Source organism: Ambystoma mexicanum, chromosome 12 (assembly GCF_040938575.1).
Source record: "Ambystoma mexicanum isolate Mex_15411 chromosome 12, UKY_AmexF1_1, whole genome shotgun sequence".
Classification (NCBI taxonomy): domain Eukaryota; kingdom Metazoa; phylum Chordata; class Amphibia; order Caudata; family Ambystomatidae; genus Ambystoma; species Ambystoma mexicanum.
In genome coordinates, this window is record NC_090936.1 from 497,022,354 (window position 1) to 497,028,353 (window position 6,000).

Consider the following 6,000-nt stretch of genomic DNA (forward strand, 5'->3'; position numbering starts at 1 on the left):
CTGACAGGCAAACCTGTAGTTCGCCGGTCCGGAAACAAGGGTGCCAGTGAGCTTACCGGCACCCTTATTTCCGGACAGGCAAACTTGTAATGAAGTCCATTGTCACGAAGACCATGGAAAGTGGATCACCTTTCTTGTGAGGTGCCTCATTGCCCATGTCTGCCATATTTTTGACAATCTTGGTATAACATTAAATTAAACTCAGGTGGTCTCTTCATAATTTTTTGAACTATGCCTATGACAGATACCAGGCCTAAAGGCATACAACGAAAGGGGCCAAATGGAGTGATTAATGCTGTAAGTTAAATCGATTGAGGGCGAAGTCGCACTTTATGGTAAGCTGATGTGAGGTCCACCAATGTAAATATCACTTCCCCAGAGATTTCAATGATCAATTCTGAGATCTTTGTTAGATCTTTGGTAAAGGAAGTCTCTCAGCAACAACATTGCGATTCAGTTCTCTTAGATCCATAAAGAGCCTCACTGCACCCTTTGCATTTCGCACAACAATTGGGCTAAGCCACCGGGTGGCCTCTACTGGCTCTATGGCCTCTTCAACAACCAGTCCCTTCAGTTCCACCTCAAACTTTGCTTTGAGAGCCCAGGGGATAGTCCTTACTTTGGCAGTAAAGGGCCGGGCATTGCTTTTGAGTCTGATCCAGTGGAAGAACCCATGGAGACACCCAAAGTTTTTGTCAAAAACCTCTAAAATGCAGCTCACTATCCTTCGATTTGGGTTACACCTAACTCCTCTCCACACAAGCATTGACTTCTAATACTTTGTCATTATGAATGAGATCTAACTTGATAAAATGTTCCACTTGGACGTCTTATAATAGCAAATTCCCACCACTTCTTATTACATAAACAGTTCCTCCTGCCCTCCACTGTTTCCATTTTGGATTTGCTTCAAATTCACCAGGAATGTCAATGGATGTTTCCCTGTATACATTGGCCTCTACTTCTATTGATTAAGGGTACAACAATCGAATAAAGACAACCACAAGTGATTGCTGATAATGGTGTATTCCGCTCTACTGTCCACCAATATATCTGTCTTTACACTATTGAAAGAATTTGCAACATCTAGCAAGATGTCCTTTTTTTCCACATTCCCTATATAGTATGTGTATATCCATGCACTCCCTGTCGTTGGCCATGTGATGGAGGCTGCTACAGTGGAAGCACCTCCTGCCACTGGAGCCACAATAGCCTTCCCTTAACTTAGGGATCTAAATGCATGAGTCATCTCAGCTTTTGTATGAGCTGTTCACATGAGCCTCTTCCTTAGTCCATCGATGATGATTTAACTCCACTCTTTTCCTGTCCCATGTACCTTTCACTGCATCGTTCACAGCCCCTTCTGTTTTGTTGACTAGGTTGTTTTCTCCAGTGCCCTTTGACTCGTCACCTTTAGCTCCTTGATGCACAATTCGGTGTGTTCTTCTGACTTGGCTATTTTGATGGCTCTAGCTAGGACATGTCGTTCTCTCACCACAGTACTTCCCTGATCTTCCTGTTAAATGTTATCATTGGTTGATCTCGAATATGCTCCTCCAGGCAATGACCAAATTCACATTTCATTGCCAACCCTTCTAAGCTAGTAACAAAACCCCCTATGGTCTTGCATTTCTTCTGTTTCTGGGTAGCAAAGTGTTATCGTATTAATATCTTCTTTTCTTGATAGCATAACGCTTGTCAAGCTTCACCACACTGTGCTCAAAAGCATTGAGTGGTTGCTCATCGTCCTGTGCAGTTGGCTCTGGTAGGTAATCTTTTGGGTATGACCTGTCCTGCATGCCTAGGGCAATGAAACAGCAAAGTGTCCTTCCTCTCATTCAAATAGTTTGGCCTGTACACTGCAAGAACATATTTCGTGTAACCCTCTTTGCATTTCACCAGCGGATCACCGGGTGAGGACAAAATTAATCTGGGACCGGAAATATTAGCCATAGATCAATGTCTTTGATTAAGGTACTCCCCTGCTTCTGCTGGTCACCCTTCTCCTCTCTTTATTTACTTGTGTACTGATTGTGCAATGTATTTATTTATTTTTTCTACCTTTCAACTTTATTGGCCAGTATTTCATCCTTAATCACAAGGACTGCGTGTACCATGAGCAACTCTGCTTGGGTCTCTCTTCACACGCCCTTGTCTTGTTCTTTTGGTGTCATTTGTTGCATAGGTGATGGTGTGAAGTAGTGTCCCTATGAATGGAGACGAGTCTCCCCTTTCTGTGGCGTAGTGTGCTGCCAAGGTAATGGCACGGCACAACAATGCAGTCATGTGTCAGTGGCCTTTGGCACCATCAGATTGAACACTCCCTACTCTCCCTCTGGCAGGCTAGTGGGGGACACCCCTCACCAGACACCTTTTACCAGCCTCCACAGCACCACTGCTCATCCATGCTCATTATTCTGTGAAGTTCTGCAGGAGGAGGTGACAATCGCGAGCGCCTCTTCCATGCAGGAGATGCCATACGGCTGAAGTGGTTGAGCGGTGAGGTAAGTTTATTTTGAAGGCATACGTTACAGTGACAGTAGCTCCTGCATTGCTCTCACCCTCCAACAGCTTCAACCGCTGCACCAATGAAACCTCAGCCACATGCATCATCAGGTTCTGTGATGTCAGTGGTGAAATCCTGGCACGACACGTAAATAAAGAAGCTTAAGCATAGAAGGGGAAAGTAAGTAGGCATGAGATACAGCGACAGAAAGGGAAAATGTAGATAACAAAACCAACAAGCACCTACTAAGAATTAATATTCAGACATCACAACCGTTTCAAACCAGGTTTAGTCTACAATTAAACAAACTAATCATACATAGTGCCCATGTATCGGGGCTGGCAAGTTGAAGTCTTACCAGAGCGAGAGAAAGTGAAGGTCCCACATTTCCTTATACATTCATGTGGAGATCACTAGTGTTACAGTAAAATTGGAACCCACAATAGTCTTTGTAGAAAAGGTGAACAGGTGTCTCTCTGACTGCTCAAGGTGACATGGGAATCTGGTTGCCCTATGTGAGAGGACACGAACACACGGTCACTAAATTGTTAAGCAACAGTTTGTCTGCCAGGGAAGTGTAACCACAGTTCACAAACGCCTTTAATTAATGTTTCTCAAGTTTTGAAAAGGTGACAGACCTCTGATGTCGACTTGAAAATGAACAGAACAGGCTTCACACACTATAGGAGTTTTTCCAAGAATACAAGTTCCAAAAAAGTATTCAAATACCTTGTGTCCAAAAACAAGCAACCCAATTCTGGAGGCTGCACCCCACAGACCACCCGCTGTGCACTCTGAAGTGCTCACTTTTTGGTCTATTCCTGTGTTAGTTGCTTCAAAAGGGCCAGAGCAATCAGGCTAGATGTAGTGGTTTTCCTTCAGGTGGCCATGTTGGGCGATCACTGACGTGCATGTAAACTCAATTGAAAAGGCCAGCAGCAGACTTTGAAGATCAGTGAATTGTGTTCATGCCCTTTGTTCCCATGTCCCTTTCTACCTTAATTGTGGTGCATCATCCTCGTGAAGGGTCATGATGCAGGCAGCATTGGTGATTTTAAAAAACAATTCCACAGGGCACCTACACATGTGTGGCTGCTTCCGGGAGGGATCCGCCCTCCTGCACGGTTCCGGCCCAAACCTGAGGTCCTGTGTGGCATGGTGGAGTAAGGAGTCTGACAACGGGGTGACAAGTTTCAACAAGGCTTCATTTTATAAATAAAGAAAATAAATTACCTCTCCCTATCTTTAAAGGGTTATCCGTACCTAAACAAATATAAACTTGGGTTCTTGTCATCAGGATGTTTGTCCAAATCAAAAGTGTCTGTCCTCAGTCCAAAAACATACTCTAACCCTACCACTAATCTACAAAAGGGTTCAGCATCCAAATGAAAATAGTACCAGGACAATGACTCCCTTCTCCTGGTGAACTGGCTCAGTCTTTCTCTTATCCAACAATCCTTTGCTCTAGCTTCTGATTCAACAAAGAAAGTGTGGTCAGGAGAATGACTCCCTTCTCCTGACCCACCTTGTACAGCTCTGAGGGCTTTCTTGGGGTAGTCTTTGGCAATAGTCCAAACGTCTCTTCACTTCTTCCCAAGGACTTCTGAAAGCTTACTTTACAATTCCAGCAATTCTTCCCTGTCTTGTGACGTTATAAAGATTACCTCCAGACAGCTCTTGTTGTCCAGTGTCCTCTATATTCCTACTTGGATTATCACTGGGACAAGGGAGATACCTCCTGATGCACTCTTGACTCTTAGATCTTTGTATATCACTACTGTGACAAGGGAGATTACTCATGAGGTTCTCATGACTCTTTGTTCACTGGGTATCACCATTGTGACGAGGGAGATCACTCTTTAGGCTCTCTTGACTCTCTGTATCACTACTGTAACAAGGGAGATTACTCCCGAGACACTCTTGGCTCTTTGTATCACTACTGTGATGAGGAATATTACTGCCAGGCTCTCTTGACTCTTGAGCTGCCCCAAACCGCTACCGGGTGTCATGCTTTTCCCGTTAACTGTAACGTGTTGGGACTGTCTCGCCGGTTATTCCTGGGGTGATGGGCTGACTCGCATTGCTTAAGCAATTCCTGCTTCCTTCACTCTGTTCCCCACTTCGTCCTTGCGGCTCCGCAGAGACTTGAGTCACACAACTCCAGCATAGTTGCAGCACTACACGGTTCACCTCTCCGAGGTCACGCCACTGTTGGCTTCCTTCCCACTCTTCCATTGGTCGGGAACTTGGCTTCCACTGCAGTGCTCCGCCGGCCGTTCCTGGATGTCCCCGCCTCTGGGGATCAGTGTTGTTGCAGCTTCTCATTCCCAGGTGTGAACTTCCCAGGCTGGGCTGGCTGCTCTCTCTATTCTCCAGTCCTTTCTCGCTCTTTATTTCCTGTGGCTACATCCTCCCCAACATAAGGTCAAAGTCCTTCTTTACTGTAGTTGAGATAATCTGTATGCCTCCTTGGGACCATCTCTTCTTAGTACTATAGTAAGGCAACCTGTTATTACTCTGCAGGTTTCTTTGGCTCTTCTTTGTCTGGGTCATATTACTTTGTGTTTCAAAGACGGAAGAGACATTACCATAACAGACAGTAGTGTTATCAGGGATTTCTGACAAGGACTTGGTCCCAGGGTAAAAGGGGTTAGGGAGTTCCTTCACAGAATGACAATCCTTATTCCCAGTAGGGGAGTCTCTCCCTGTGAAGTCCCGCTTTCTACCACCCCTAGGGGGACTATTGGGTACAGGCCTCCCCTCCTTAGCCTCATAGGGAAGGGCTTGCCCCTGGGGAGAAGTGACAAGATCCCATGAATCATCACATTTTCCCTTTATGAACGAGGAGTGGAATTAAAGGTCTCCCCTGTAACTGTCAGAGGATATCTATGCAATCTGATCGCAGTTAGTCTAATACTTGGGTCATCAAATGTTGTGGTATGATGTGTGTGGAACTTCGCAGTGTGTGCATGGTATGTGGCCTGAACGGTTCTGTTAGCATAACAGTATGTGTAAAGCTGTCGGGAAGTTGCCTTAAACATATGCAGTATTTGTGTAGTATGTGTTAACTATAAACTGTCAGTTAAATTAGCACACGATTTGTCCCAACGCTGAAAGTAGTAACATAAAGACTTTCCAACATCCACTTCTGCATCCACATGAAACATTTTGGCATCTGCAGTGGAGAATTCACTATGGCTTTGCCAGGACACTACCAGAGGCAGCTTAGTTTTTAGGATTTTAGAATGTTTTTATTTGAAGATGCCACTGGTAATTCAATTCCTGAAAGGACTCACTAATGTTTATCCTCCATCTCCTTTCCAGGTTCTGTTTTGGGACCTGAATCTGGTTTTAAAGTTCTTAATGTGTGCACCCTTTGAACCCCTGCACATGTTTCCTCTAAGGTTATTAACCTTTAAAACCATGTTATTGGTTGCTCTCACATCAGCACGCAGAGTGAGCAAGTTGCATGCACCGTCAGTAAAGCCACCCTT